The sequence below is a fragment of the Mycteria americana genome, chromosome 3, assembly GCF_035582795.1.
Source record: "Mycteria americana isolate JAX WOST 10 ecotype Jacksonville Zoo and Gardens chromosome 3, USCA_MyAme_1.0, whole genome shotgun sequence".
Lineage (NCBI taxonomy): Eukaryota > Metazoa > Chordata > Aves > Ciconiiformes > Ciconiidae > Mycteria > Mycteria americana.
The window spans coordinates 130,868,250-130,884,313 of NC_134367.1; positions in this window are offsets into that span (position 1 = coordinate 130,868,250).

The window sequence follows — 16,064 nt, forward strand, 5'->3', positions numbered from 1 at the left end:
TACTTTGCTACTAAGCATGGTTTTGCATACTAGGTAGGGCAGGTTGTGACTACGAAGAGGAGCACACATATACAAGCACTGCAGAATCAAGACCTGTTAGTTGGTATACAAGCCAATGAGAGTGCTTATGGTTTTACTCATGGATGTGAGGGTCAAAAGAATAAGGAATTGGTGTTGTCCTTGAATTACGTATTGCATACAACCATGATTTATTTATTGACAGTTTTACTGGATTGAAATAAAGGTAGATTACATGGATTGATTTATACTAAAGAGCGCTCACTATTTTTACTCTTTTCATCCAGTAATATGAATTGCCATCAGGATCAGTGTATGCTTGTCACCTATTTCTTAAAGCTTAGTATTATTTTGTTAAGGGAAGAGTGTGACCGAGAGTGACAACTTTGATTTGTATTTTAATTTATAACAACCAGATATAGCATTTACATAAAAATAAAGGACTTCAGTGTAACTTTGGATGCCAAACCCGCATTTTGGGGGGGGAAAAAAGGGGCAAGAGTCTTCAATGCAATCTCTGTAACTTTGGTGATCACAGTAGATTGGACATTTCTGCAGGAGAAAGATGGTAGATGCAGTCAAGTTGCTAGTTAGCTGGGCGCATTTGTATATCTGCTGGTGAGACAGAGAGGACTCAGGCAAGCCTGTTTGGCACTCAGAAAGGTGAGGGAATTGCTGCCTTGGAGAAAGCGCTCAGGTCGAGATTCCACAAGGCTTTAAAGGTCAAGAGGAAGCACCTTGAGGCCAATATTGAATGTGGCTGGCAACCAAGGTAACTAAGCCACTAAGGGAGTTATGTGCTTACTCTGTCTGCTGCCAACAAAACTCCTGCCAACATCTTTTTGTAGTAGATGAAGTCTATTAATTCTGCATGCATACACATCAGCAGAAAGGGTCTAACATTACGGTGATCTAAATGGAACAAAACAGAGACACGAAGAAGGATAGTTGCATCCGAAAGAGGCAAGGAAGTGTATTGGCAATATTCCCAAAAAGAAAGGAGAAACATTTCACTCCCATGAAGGTACACTGGTTGTGCGCTGGACCAGAAATTCCTAGGGTTGAGAAAGAGCAGTATGAGATGTTGTAAAAAAAAATGCAGAGTTTAAATTGTGTCTAGATAACACGGACATTTTCTCTGTTCACACTGCATTAATTTGCAGACTTCTTAACACTCTGCATACAGAGGAGTCAGGTGCACTGACAACGCACAGAAGTGACAGATGGAATAGTGGTAATGATTTTTAATTACATCTTTGTGATACTTGGCATATGAATGAAATATAAGCTTCCTGATGATTTTATTAGATCCATAAGTGAAAAATTTACAGATTGAAGGAAAGAACTGAAAATAGCGCTGTGAGGAGATCTATAACGAGTGATTTAATGAAGTAGTTAAATCCACTGTAGAACACAAACTGTTTTTAATTGGAAACATTGGACAGTTTAATCTTTCTATCAAATGTTCAGAGGAAATCAAATACCCCGTTGTATAAAAAGCAGCTGGGACACAGGGACAATGGCACTTATATCAGTGCTCTGTAAGAGGTCAATGACAATTTTAATTGATGCTATTTCAGTTCTTGTGGTATGGTGGTAACCAGAATAGAAATATCTGAACTGCTTGTTCTTAGAAATATGTGGACTTTATTCAGGAGAATCTTCAGCTTAGAATCAAGTACAAAGATTGGATGAAATCTGCAGATACAAGAAAATGGGTGCAGTTAAAGATCATTTTATGGGTACATCCCATTCCATTAATTTCTGAAAAATATAGGGAGTGGCAACATTAACTTATTTTCAAAGACACAGTTAATAGGTGATAGTTAAGCCAGATACCATTAAAAAGGCATGTTGCACAAAAACTAGTATACAGTTCTAAAAAAAAAGATTATAAACAACAATTGCTTTAAAGATTTATTTTCTTGAGTTTTTAGACTTTGTAGAGCCCTTTTATGGCTTGTTTTTTGTCAGCTTGAGATCACAGCATGGTCCTACTAAATCCGTCTCTTGATTTCTTTGGTGTCAGTGTTGCATACCATCCCAAATAGAAACTGTATTACTAAAGTAGTGGGAATATGGGCTCAAGTTTGGACAACAGCAGTATTCCCAGTTTGGTTTTGCTTTTTTCAAATATACAGAGGAAGATTGCTGTAGGGCATTAGAGGCAATAACAGGAAACAGAATGCAACTAATTTGGGAGGTAGACTATTTCTAAAGCTCATCTGTGAAGAGAGCTACTGTCATTCATTTAAAAAAAAAAAAGAAAAAAGTCTAGCTTTTGGTCTCTGCTATGGGCTGAAAACTTGTAGTAGGGTATTGGGAAGTATTTTTTAGCTTGTGGTATATGGGTATGTGAAAAGTGGATGATCTTTTGACCTCTCTGGACTAAACACCAGGAAGGTGGACTTTGGAAGTCAGATGGTCCCATCCACTTCCATGTTTCTGTGATGTATGGTGAATTTGGTATCAGACTTCAGCTTGGAGTGTTATTCTTCTGCACAGAGGTATCTTCTGATATGCTTTTCATGTAGCCCATGTTTCATTTAGTTAATTTTGAACCTCTTGAGCCCAAGTGTAGCAAGCCAGATTCTCAGCTGACACTAATTCCCAACAGCATGTTGATTTCAGTGAAGCAGCCTGAATCTATACAAGCTGAGGATCTAATTCAGTAACTTTTTGCATAAGAAGGTTGGGTCCGATCTTAGTGACAATTCTCTTAAATAGATAATACGAACTTTCTAGAGCTAATCTTTACCCAGGTTGGTAAAAATTAAGGATCACTTCACTTTTCCCAGAAGACATATACATTTGCATGATTTCACACATTTCTGCGGTTATCTTTTGAAAATGGTATAGTCTACCAATGTCACTAGCATGTAAAGCTGCGACAAAGTGCTGTGGTATTCTTAGAATGAGGTTGTGCTCCTTACGCTGCAGAGCTGTGCAGAAGAAAAGCTCCCTCTGGAGAAACAAGGCTGAGACGATTTCTGCAGGGCTGCTGCATGCCCAGAAAGTGGTCCACAATCCATGGTTCTCAAACTGATGCAGCAGGGTTTCAGATCTATTCTTGTGGTACTTCAAACCCTCATGAGCACTGAGGATTATATTAATATCGGTAACTTTATGTTAGGACAACGCCAACTTCTTTGTAAGTGTGCTTTTTTTTTCCCTGCTAGCTGTGGTTCATGTTGCTTTCCCAAATTCTTGTCAGTTCAGCTCACTTGTGTTTTTCACTTCATCACACCAGTCTCGGGGTTTGAAGTGGCTATGCCAGAGTCATACCTCAGCTGAAGAAGTGATGAATTAACTAGCTGCATCTCTTGAACTGTTGATTTCCAAGTTTGAATACGTTTTGATTTTTTCCCCTGCTCTATTGTGCTTTCTAGTTTTAGGTGGAATCCTTCTAAAATGCTTTAATCACATTAAAGGTTTAATCATAGTAATGGGTTCGCTTATTAGTATTATTATACATTCAAATATCTTTTCAGCTTTTATTGTGGGTGAGGTTTTTTGCTTAATAGTCATTTGAGGATGAATCCTTAGTCTACAAGAAGGTTAATCCGAGTGGTATTCATAAATGCAGAGACTCAAATTTGTTATTATTCATTAAATGAATGCATGGTTGTTTCAGAATGTTGTCTAACTTAGGGTAACACCTTCCTATTTTAATATCTTTATACAATTAGAACAAGCAGAATGGAAGGTCAGGCTGTAAAGTCAGTTCTCATCATACTAAAAACACTGTAACAACTGCCTCGATTTATGTTGCACCAGATTTTAGTCCTCTTGCCTTCAGATACCTATAAACAACTGCATTTTACTGTAGTAACACTTACATGCACATGCCTGAGAGAAAAACTGGTCCTTAGAAATAAGTTTTGGATGAGAAGGGAGAGTAGAGAATAATATAGGCTTAAATGTATATCTAAAGTAACAGAACTGAGCCAAACTATGAATACATTCAGTGCAGCAAGGTAACTTGAAATTAGGTTTTTTGTTGTTTTTCTGCCTCATCTGTTTTTCTGCTTGTAAGGAAGATTTTATGCCCTTTCCCTTCTTCTGTCTCCATTTCAAATAACAAAACCGAATCAAACTATTAATACATTCAGTGCAGCAAGGTAACATGAAATTACATTGTCACTGTTTCTCTGCCTCATCTATTCTTTCTGCTAGAAAAGGGGATTTCTTGCCCATTCCTTTTTTTCTTCATTTTTTACATTTTCTGTATATTGAGCTCATGATTCATTTCACTCTTTCTCTCCTAACCCTCTCATGTCTGGCCACAGGCCACTCCTTCAAAACCTTAGGGATACAGGTTCCATTTTTTTCTGCCTATTTTCTTTCCTGTCCAGCTGCTGCTGACTGACACCGCTTGGCTTGTCCTCCCATCCAGGCTGCAAAGCACCGGGAGCTTGCTTAGCTATTGTTCACAGTTTCTGTGCACAAATTCCCACCTTTCCCATTTGCCATTTCAATCTCTTCCCCACAAAACAATCGCTGACAAGTCCCAAAACTCCTAGCTTCAGTATTGCGTTGCTCTTCCTGAGAAAATGACTTCATTCAGACACATGGACAGGAACAGCCAGCCATTCTTCATGCTTGCTATATTAGATGTCCATTATTTTTGGAAGAGCACCACACAGCTTATGGCAGCGTCAGAGTTTCTGTGTAGCAGCACTGGGAACACAAATACACAACATTATCTCTTGCAGTAGTCTTGTGGGTTCCTTACCCAAGTATTGCCAAACCCCAAATCCGCCTAACTTGTCAAATCCCATGTGATGTTGCCCCAGGTGGTATGGCTACAAACATTGCGTACACATATCCCACACATCTGTGCGTTGCCAATACTCAGAAAGGATTTGAAAACAAATCAGTTACGTGCCGACATGAAGCCTGGCGTGAAGCAGAATAAATGGAAATTAAATTGTTCTGTATATTGTGCTATTAACTTCACGGGCATAATGATTCTTCTGAACTTTCACAGTGTGGGTTACCAGCACCTGGTTCAGCAGTGCTTCCAGCTGACGTGTTTGCCCTGTCTGTGGAGTTGTGAGAAATCTGCTTGAAAAAGGAAAGAAAAAAAGCCCATCCTGGCAGGGGGGATTTCTAATATCTGTGTATCATACAGGGGCTGTGATCAGGATTGTGGGTTCATTGTGTTGTGCTCTGTAAATAGGAGATTATGTAGTCTTTGCCTTAGAAGCTTACAGCTGAAGAGAACTCACAGAAGTGTGTGCAATTAGCTATAACATAATACATAGTGCTGGTATACACTATCTGTTATATTCTGGTCTGCCTATGTATGTAAATTTAGATTATGGGATACTATTCTTAGCTCACTGAATACCATTTTTTTACCCTTTTTTTTTTCCCTCAATGCATGTATATATGTCCTTGCTTGCTTCTAGATCTGTCTTTCAAATCCAAGCAAATCCAAAACATCTGCAAGAGAAATCAGCTAACCAATCATGGTAGGCAGCAAACTGACTGCTCTTTTTCCACTGACCTCTTTGGTTTGTTGTTACCTCATTTTTCCAAACATGTCTTTCATCCACCTGTTGTATTGTGTCTTGTGAACTGTGTGTAGGAGGAATCGACTTCTTAACATGCCAGTACATTGCATAACACAGTGAGCCTTGGTACTTAACTAGGAAGGGTAAGCACTCCATAGAATAAACAGGAACCTAATTAAACAAAGCCAAGCAGCCGGTCAGGCCAGAAATGGTATATTTTGCTTTTTTGGTTCACATTTTGCATATGCATTTATAAATATATAATAAATATGCCACACACAACTATAAATGCATAAATACTTAGGCTGAAGGAATACCCATAACCTGAACTGAAATTTCCAAGCAGAGAGGAAGACAAAATCCCTAACCTAGTGTGTTTAAAAATTACATATTGGTAGGATCGCAATAAAAATTTAGATGTCATTCAGCTGCCACAAAATGATTTAAATTGAACCAATGTATCATACACTATGTATTTATATGGGGGCACCTGATTTTATTGTAAAGCAGTTCAAATTAGCACTTGCTATTTCTGAAAAGTATGGGAGATGATATCCTGTACTATTTTTAGGAATAATATGTTTTGTCTTTATTTGGCTGCAGTTAGATGGATGCTATATGAAGAAGTAAGAATAAACCAGTCCTGGGCTGTTTTAGTCTGAGGGAACTAAAGTAAATAGTTGTAGATTGTGCCAGTTGCCAGTGCTGATCATTCTATTCTGTGGGTCAGCAGCTGGAGGTCTAGTCCATTTTCGCATCCCTTTTTGTCAGCTCACAGCTATCTTTCCTCTCATCCCACAGTGGGATACATAAATTACTTTTACAAGTTCAGCATCCTGGGGCAGCCATAGAAATGGATTTGGTGGGAAAAAAAAAAGTGCCTAAGATCAGGGCAGAGAGGCTGAGCCTACAGAGGTAGTCACCATCACCCACTTCACAGAAAAGCCAGGATAGAAGTTTTGATGAAGTATTATGTTTAGTTAATACAAAATGCATATACATCTTGGTGTCTTACAACCTTTTTTTTTTTTTTTTATATTCTTGAAGAAAAATAAAGGATACTTCGCTTCAAAGAAAGAGTTCAGTACAACTACTGAACGTCTGTACAAACTTCAAGCTATAAGAGGGGCTAAACCAGGTCAGATGAGCAGCAACATGATGACAGTAATGATCTGGTGAGGAGATTTGTCTAAAAGTGGACTGAATTTGAGGATTCCTCTGAGACAAGAGTAGAAGGTAAGCATAGCACTTGCATAAGTGGTGAAAAGATACCGCATGAGTGATCAGAGGTACATCTTATGATCACATCAGTTACATGAGCATGGCAAAGTATGAAGAAACTGCCTGTATATGGTCTGTGATCACACAGCTATTGAGCAAAATAGAGGAATCCTCAGATTTAACTAGTAGAAACATGGAGACTGTCTTCTCACCATTGAAAGAATTTGTTTGAAATGGCAATCAATAGGCCTGTTGTTTTAATTTTATTCTTTTTTCCTAGGATACTTACAAAACAGTTTTACACTGTAAGGGATACAATGTGCTGAAAGAAGAAATAAAATTGACGTGAATTCAGTGGCAGCCTATAAGTATGCACATATTTGTATGCCTTATTAACTTGTTCCTCCTCTAGATTATACTCTAGGTAAAAGAAATTACTACTGGTGTAGTGTCAAAAAGCTGCTCGTCATCACTCAGTGAGGTTGGCTTTACAGCAGCCTACACAGCTGAAGCATTATATGATTTTATTCTTTTAGCAGCAGTCATTTGAAACTGATTTGCCAGCTGACATTTTGAAAAAAAAAAAAAAAGAATTTTTAAGGTAAGTCATTATTCTCATGAAAAGCCTGGGATTAGGTAAAAATAAAAATTGCAAGCAAAGAGAAATGGAGAATGAAATAAATTTTTGAGGGTAGACACCGCCTGCCATCTTAGTTCATCTATATTAGCCATCTTAGTTCATCTGTAGTAGCTTCAGGAAGGTTGTAATGTGCTCCATCAGAGAGATCTGTTCAACATTACAATGGCACAATACAAGAACTCTGTTGAATCAACTTAGTTGGATAAATCTTAAAGACTGCTACTTCTAAATTTTAATTTTATTTTCTAAAGCTTGAAGTGGGTAAGATTTGGATGAGAAACAAGTAACATATAGCTAGCTACCTCTAAAGCCAAACTGTTGGGGGTTTTTTGGTTTTGTTTTTGTTTTTTTTTTCAATTTACCCAGGCATTTCTGCCGAGGATACGGTCAAGTTATACTTATTTCCAGGCTCATACATTAAAACTTGCACTGTTTAGCAACCTGATTCTAACTGATGGAATAAAAACAGTTAATCTGAGCTAATAGCCTGTGCTGAAGTAGTCATTTGAGCAGATGTTACATGGTATTCAAGTAGTTAGTTTTTACTGAAATATGTTAGTTTTTGACAAGTTACAGTGAGAAGAGTAAAAACTATATTTGCACTGAAAAAATGCATTTGAAAACAGCTTAGAATAAGTGATACCTGCCAAACATCATGCCCTAGAAAATCTGAAGAACCTCGATCTTCTTTGGGGAATAAAGTAGGCCTATGTAACTTCTTTTTCATGTGCTGTTTTTTCAATACCTTTTCCTTTTGTTTCTGCTCCTTTTCACAGGATATATCAGAGAGAATTCAGCTGACAAGATTTATCTCCCTATTTTTTCCTGTCCTTGCCAAAACTGTGGCTGCACCTAGGCAGCCTTCACCACAGTTCCACTGGCATGACTCACCTAAAACACATCCCTATCTGCAACAGTCAGAAACTAGTTCCAAAACCAGTAAAACTAGCAAATTCAGGTTTCCTATAGCTTCAGATCTTACACTGTTTGCATCTCTATCCTGGAATATCTTCAGTTGTTCTCACATCTCTCTTATCCTCCTTTTTGGTTTTGCCATCTGGGTAAAAGACAGTTGTAAAAACTACACACTAGCTGATGGCTCCCAAATGGAATGGGTAACAACCAAGTTCTCCTGGCTCCCTCTCCACAGGAGAGCTTGCCAGCTCTCTGTAATTTAGCCAGCTGCTGATTTTTACAAAACTATCAGGAATTTAATATCCTTGAATCTTCTGCCACTGCCATAGTTAACTGAAATTGTCCAAAGTGTTCAAAAGCTGGAGTGTTTCATGAGCGGAAAGGTGAGGGAGATGAAGGGCTTCAGTGTATGACCAGCTTGATGTGATACTGAGAAAGCAGGGTAGTCATGTTGAAAATTTTTTTAGCTGTCCTATCTTTGTCTGACCCAGATAAAAGAAGAGCTCCCTAAATGCTCATAAGAAAGAAGCAGCAGTCACAGTTTTGGTGGTGTCTTCCAAAGCTGCCATACCTTCTGTCTTTGGAAGTCAAAAATGCATGGCAACCCCGAAACACCACCACAACTCAAGTGAAGATTCCAGCTGCTGTAGTTTGATAAAAGCAGTTACAAGGCACAAGTTATTAAGCAGTGAGCAAAGTGCTGGTACCTTTCAAATGTGAGCCATTTAAAATCAGGACTGATGCTTCCAGTGTAAACTTTGCTTGTATATTCAAGTTTTATAGTCCTGGTAGCAATGCCATCAACCTTTCTCTACAGTAATGGTGAAAATTTTGCTCCTATCAATCTGTTTACTCCTCGGGCATATTTGGCAGCCAAGGGAATAACCCTGAATGTTGGTTACCAGGCTGTTTCTTTCCTAACTGAGTAAATATCAATGCATAAAACCAGCAAAAATTGATTTATAATTTAAATTATATGCACTTTTCCTTTAAAAAAGCAAACCAATTTAAATTCCAAATTATTATAACTTTTATGAATTCCTAAGTTTTAAAAAAGCTATTAAAATATTGTAGATAAAATACCGTGATTTCAGATAGTTCATTCTTGCTGTTGGAGTTGTAAATTCTAGTCACTGAGCTAGTACCATCGCAAGCTCAACATCTGGAATCAGAATGGTGGAGCTGCCACATCAGCTCTTGCCACCTGCATCTTCCCCTGAATATGCAGGGAACATATTTCCCTCAGTTGCTTTGTTCAGCTAACTCAGCTCAGTCACTTGTGCATTCCGAGTTAAGAAATCAGAGGTTGAGCAGCCCTGATTTAGAGAGAGGTTAGATACTCTGAGCCTGGAACATGCCATCCAAATTCTGTTTCTGCTCTAAAACTACACTTGTAAAACTGTTCTGTCCATGCTCTAATTTGCGATGTAATGAGTACATCCTCCTTTCTTCACTCCTTGGGAATTGAACGTCGCAAATATGTCAGTACTGGGCATCAATGGACTTTCTTCCCTCCATTGAACCCCTAGACACACAGGGAACAAACATTGCTGGTTCATTACTTTAATTACAGTGTGTGGGATATTCACATAAAATAGAGCAGAACTATAATAAAACCCTAAAAAAAGCACTAAGTATTAAGGCTGAAAAGTTTGAATTTAGACATATCCATGGGTATAGATTTAGGGATGCCGAGATCTAAACTTGATACTGATTTTAAGCATTCATGTTTAAATGAAAAGTAGGAGGGGAGAACATAAATTAGAAAAAGTAATTATGATATTACCTTGATCTGTTTGCAAGAGGTAGTAATAGAGAATGGATTTTTTGTATCTAGGTCCAATGAAGCTGGTGGTCCTTATGTTCCTTGGGAGTGTAAAGTATTATGGCCAAACTGGTAAGTGAATAATTTAATTGTATTTCTTAAAAGTGTGAGGGGCTGAAGAGTAGCAATATTAAACCTAAAGTGGGGAATTACCTGTATTCTGGGTAACTTGGAAAATTTTCACCAATCATTCTGATTCCTTAGAAAATTTTAGGAATGCTCACAGAGAGTCTCAGAAAACTTCACATTCTTGTATGTTTAAATTTTCTACAGTGACCCGATGAATTTAGAAAGTGGTATTAAAAATTGTTTAGTGTACATCATTCTGCCACATTCCCATGGCTTTGTTTTCCTAATATGCTATTATTGACATGTGAATAGACACATGTGATTCAATTTTGTTATTAATATATTGCATTATTGTAATAACGAAAGGTAAGTCTTTAGTCTTTATTTTCACTTAAGGACTTTTCTGATTGACTGCATGCTCCCTCAGAGTGTCCAACCCTCACCGCCCTGACTGGGCAGAGAGGAAAGGACTTCAAGGAAAATATTTATTTTAAATCCACACTATCTGCTTGTTGGGAACTTGTTAGTCCTACAAGTTAAGCAGCCTTCGCGGGGTCAGTATTTAGATAGGAGGTTATCCAGGAACATGGAAGTGCTACAGGAAATATTTGAGGTTTTTGCACAGAAGTCTCGTCTCTCTTCAGTGTAAACAACGTCGTCTTTGGGTGTGGAAGGACCCCGCTGCTTGGGGTCCTAAATGTCTCTTAAGATGTAAAATTGGTATCTTAACTGTGCATTGTCTTTTACAACCTAATGGTTCTTTGGAAGGGAAAGAGTAGTGACACCAAAATCCAATTAACAGTGGATTCCTGTGCAGTTTTAGTGATGTGAATTCCTCACGTCATAGTCTCATTTGCTGGAGAGCATTGTGTATTATCAGTTGTTGCTTTGATTCACTTCAAATGCTGGTATATTTTAATGGTGAGCAAATACATTCTTGTTCACTGTTGTAACATCATTTTTAATGATAGGCATCAGCTTTGGTTCCTCTGAATGAAAGCTTAAACAGACCAAGTTGTGGCCTAAGAAGAAATTACCTGGATGTAGGAATTTAAAGCTACACCTAATGGCAACTTTTCACTCATGGCAGTTGGTGTTATTTAGAGCTGTCCTTAAACCACTCGCATTTATGCAAATGGACCGGTTCAGCACCCGCTAGCTGGCTGAAGGATGTTTTGTGACAGATCTGAATCCGAAATACTGTATATTGACATGGTTATTAGGACATTTACTGTAGAAATGGGTTGTTTTGATTTATCAAGATGATGTTGGGGGCATAAAAAAAAGGTGGAAAAATTGGCTCCATCTAACTTAGCCTATGGGATGCTAGAAACAATTCCAGAATAGGAAGTGCCCGGAACACTGAAGAACGTAAAAGGTTTAAAAAGCTACTGTCAAGAAAATGTTAATTATTGCAGAGGACCAGGCTGAAAGGCAAGCCCCACAGAAGATTCTGATAAAGCTGAACCTCACTCGGTTACCATCAAGAGATGGTAATCCCTCTGTACTATTGCTTTAACACTTTTTCCCTCCATATGCTGCATTTGTATTGATAAACTAGGCAGTGATTTTGCCACAATATCCCGCTGCTGATCTTGAAAAGAAGTAGAGCAGGTGTTCAAATGAAGACAAACCTGCTAGGTAAATATGCTTGATGATCAAGGCACTGCAGCACAGGCATAATCTGAAAACAAAAGAATTGCAGAGTTTTACCCTTCCAGAGATAAAGACATGATGCCTGAAACCTGGAGGATTCTACTTCAAGCTTAAAAGGGGGGACAGAAGTCCAACCATCCTTGCAATTTTAACTCCTTTTTTTTTAAATTGCTATCTGAGACCAAATGTTTTTTTTCTGTTGGATCCCGCTGTGAAGTGATAATACTGCACTTGTCCCACCACAATTATTTTCCTAGTCTACGATATGCTGTGATACCATATTACCTCTGTGTAAGATCAAGAAGGAGGTCACAATGGACAGAAAAAAATCCAACCAGTACATAGCCATTGTCAGCACTGCTGTGGAAGTTCAGAAACACACCAACTGGTGTTTCTTTTTAATGTGCTAAGTGCTTTTCTTCCTAAATTCGCGATATGAAAACATCTCATGAAAACTAAGTTTGTAAATTAACTCGCTGAACATCTGCAAAGTACTCCTACTTGTTGACAACCTTTATATAAGAATTGTAAAATGTTTTTCTAAAGAGTTAAAAGAAAGGGTGTTGTGCAGTATATTTTCAGTACTGGAGAGCTGTATTTTCCTCTGGCTTGTTAATTTGACTTGCTCAGGCTATCTGGAACTCCCTTCCTGTTTCCCTCCAAGACCTTTAGTCACTTCCTTTCTCTAAATAAAAAACCCTTTCATTTCTCTGTAACCGATGATGGATTCTCTTTCAAGCATTCTGATAAAATCAGCTGAATTATATATAGATTTTTCCTACTTGTAGATGACCAAAAATCACTGCAGTTAGATACATTAAAATTAGTTTCAGCGCTGTCTGTACTCAGAATTTTACAAATTTTTTAAAGTACCTTGTTGCCTTAGGGTATATTTTAATGGAATGTTAAAATTCCATTTTCTTGTTTAACCAAGAGATGTGAAAAATAGATTGGCTGGTGAAAGTATAAAGACTTTATTCAATCAAACTTTTTATTTGCTATACAAAAAGTGCAGATTTACAATACAAAAATAAAAGTCTATTTACTTTCCTGGTATGTAATAAATGTGTATGCAGAAAAGCTGAATTTTCCTTTTAGTAAAATATTTCGGGCCAACCATCTACTGTGAATGGAGTAAAATGCCACTGAAGATTACAGACCTCTATTCATTGATAAAGTCATTAAATCTGGCTTGTTTTTTTTCTCAGATAAAAGCCGTCACCAGATTGTTACTCATTTCTTAATGCAATTTATTACATGAAGCTTCTTCAAAGAGTAAAAATGTTCTGAGAATTTACATTACCCAGAACTGAGCGCTCTCCGCCATGTCCATTCTCCAAATTGACTCGTTGGTAAGAAAAGAGAGAAAGTGTTGTTAAGACTTTCTTTGTATGCACTTACGCTGTGGCAGCTGGAGTAAGACACCATGTAGACATAGCAATCGATAAGTAAAAAGAAGACTGAAGGTGTCAGTTTATATTTTAAATCACGAACCAAATGACTTATGGGCTCGGTGAAGTGGCAGTGCTGGTAGTGGAGTTACAGCAGAGATCTAAGGCTGTGGTCCTCCATGTCAGGACCCACCATTTCTACCAGATCAAAAATACCATTCAGGGATAACTGACACACTTCTAGGTGAAGTTTAAGGTTGGTACCTAAGCTAACTGAGCTGAACCTTGAGTTACACTCTGTCCTAAGTAGTGCAATATAAATTTTACTAAGGATGATGGGAGCCACTGGGCCTGTTCTGTCTTTATTTATACATATGTAGTCCACTGGCTGTAACAGAGCTGTAACAATACAACTAGGAATACAATTTAGCCAAAACTTCCGTGTTATATATTTAACAATACACTGAATTTAATCCATCCGTCCTGCTGCCACTGCAACCTCCCTTATATCACTGTAAAAAGGGCTGACTTGAAAATATACATGGATAATTTGTCAATAGAAGATACAAAATCTTAGGAGAAAAGAATGAAGTCTAAAGACCTCACAGGTTGTTAAGTGCTTATTCACCTGCTGTGAAATTTTTCTCTCCATTGGGATAACAGTGTTGCCTTCGCTGTATTTATAAAAATACTTTTCATATTCTTTCTAGTCATTTCTGGTAGAGATAGGGAATATTGATGTCTTCGTGCATCCTTGTAAAAAATCTCATCTGGAACTACCAGTGCGCAACCTGAGACTGGATCGGGCGCACGGAAAGGCTGCTTGGTGGGGGAAGGGGTAACAGCAGAGCTTCTCTAGCTTTAGCTTAAGAAAGCAAGGGCTGGACAAAGTGTAATCTTTTAAGCAGGTTAGAAATTAAAATTCAGATAAAAGAACAATTTAAATTAAAGGGAAGAGTGGGAAAAGGATGCACATTGGCCTTGAGCAACTTCAGACTGGAAGTTAGCAGGAGGTCTCTAGTTATTTAGAAAATGAGGTATTTTAGAACAGTCTTCCCAATACAAATAGCAGCAACAACCCACCCCACGCTCCAATATTTGGGTTCAAACAGTTCATGCAAAGAATATGATGTGTTTTTCTGAGACAAGAGAGGCCTCAGTGCTGGGACCCCTTAGAGTCCCTCCATTCGTGTGTTGCCATCCTGTTTTTCAAAGGTGACCGGATGCTGGAGATCTAACCCCAGTTTCACGCTAGAGACTCTTCCCTCTGCAGTATGACATGGAGCTGCCCCCTCACCGCCTCCACGCATTCGGATACGCTAAACAGAGCCCACTTGGGAACTTCTCCTGATGCCGGGGCGTCAGTCATTCTGCTTAATGGGACCGCTCACCGGAACATGCGTCTTTGCATTCCCTGCATCCTACATGGCAGAACAGAAGTAACAGGAGACTTGTGTTCCTCTTCCTTAAGTTCTTGTGTCTCCCCTAACTTGCAGTTTCCATGATCTCTTTATGCAGGCACATGTGGGAGAATAAATAATCTGTGGGTTAAAAGTCCATAGTAATGTTGGAATAGTATTAAATATAGAATTGTAAGTCCTTTTGGTCTTATTGTGGTAGCTGTGTGGGTGGAAATTGCATCCAAATATACACCATTTTAGTTAAATTAAGTGCTACCCTAAGGGCTTTGGCCAACGTTGTCTCTGAGCAGAAAGCAAGAGACCACACCAAAGTCTAACACAAGAGATATATGCCAATTTTTGCTTTGCGAACAAGCTGCCATCTTTTCCCGCAGAAGCTGCGTAATTCAAATTTTAAAGAGAAGGTTAGATCTGTTCAGATGGCTGACTTAAACTAATACGAGTGGTTAAACAAGTTTGTCTCTTCTGAAAATGTCCGCTCTCTGTTTGTTTCAGACACAGTAAGTTTGCTGCACCACGTTTTGGTTACAACTCCCCTCGGAGGAAGGCGCTGAGCGGCTCCGCTTCCCGGCCCAGAGCTGATGTTCCTGCCTGCGCCGACCTGCGCGGAGGCCGCGGAGAAGGGGCGGGATGGGGAAGGAGCCTCAGCCCCTCCCGGCCCCGCAGTGCGGAGCCGCCCGGGATGCCTCGGGACCCTTCAGTCACATCCAGGGTGAGAGAAACCGGGTTACGGTTGATCGGTGCTTGCAGCGCGGGTCCCCGAGGAGCCCAGTGATGCCCTTTCCTTTTTTTAGGGGTTTCTGGCCGCTGTTTAAAAAAGAAAAAAAGTAACACTAGTCCTGGCAGAGGAAAGTGATGAATCACGACACGCACTCCCAAGATGTCTGTCACGCTGCTGCCTGAGCCCGGCCCGCCGAGGGACGGAGGGACACCCCCCCCACCCCGTCAACGCGAGGGACCCCGGGTGCGCCCCCCACCCCGCCACGTCCCCGCAGGGGGCGCCGCGGCCCCCAGCACCGCCCCCGCCGCAGGGCCCCCGGGCGGCGCGCAGGTGGGGCCGGCCCGCCCCGCCCCGCCCCGCCCGCGGCCCCCGCGGCCCCGGTCTCGGCCCCCGCCGGGCCGCCCCGCCTGGCCCCGGCCCCGGCCCCGGCCCCGCCCCAGCCCGCATTCTCCGCGCTGAACTTTATCCGACTTCTCCATCCCCGCTTCGCCATCCCTCGCGGCCCGCCCCCACGCTGCATATTCATGAGGCAGCCGCACCCAGCGCCGCGCCTCATTGGCGGTTCCGCGCCCCGTCCCGCTCATACTGGCCGTCGCCGCCGTCGCTCAGCGCCGCGGGGGCGGGGCCGGGCGGTGCAGGCGGCCGCGCCCCACCGCCTCCCCCACCGG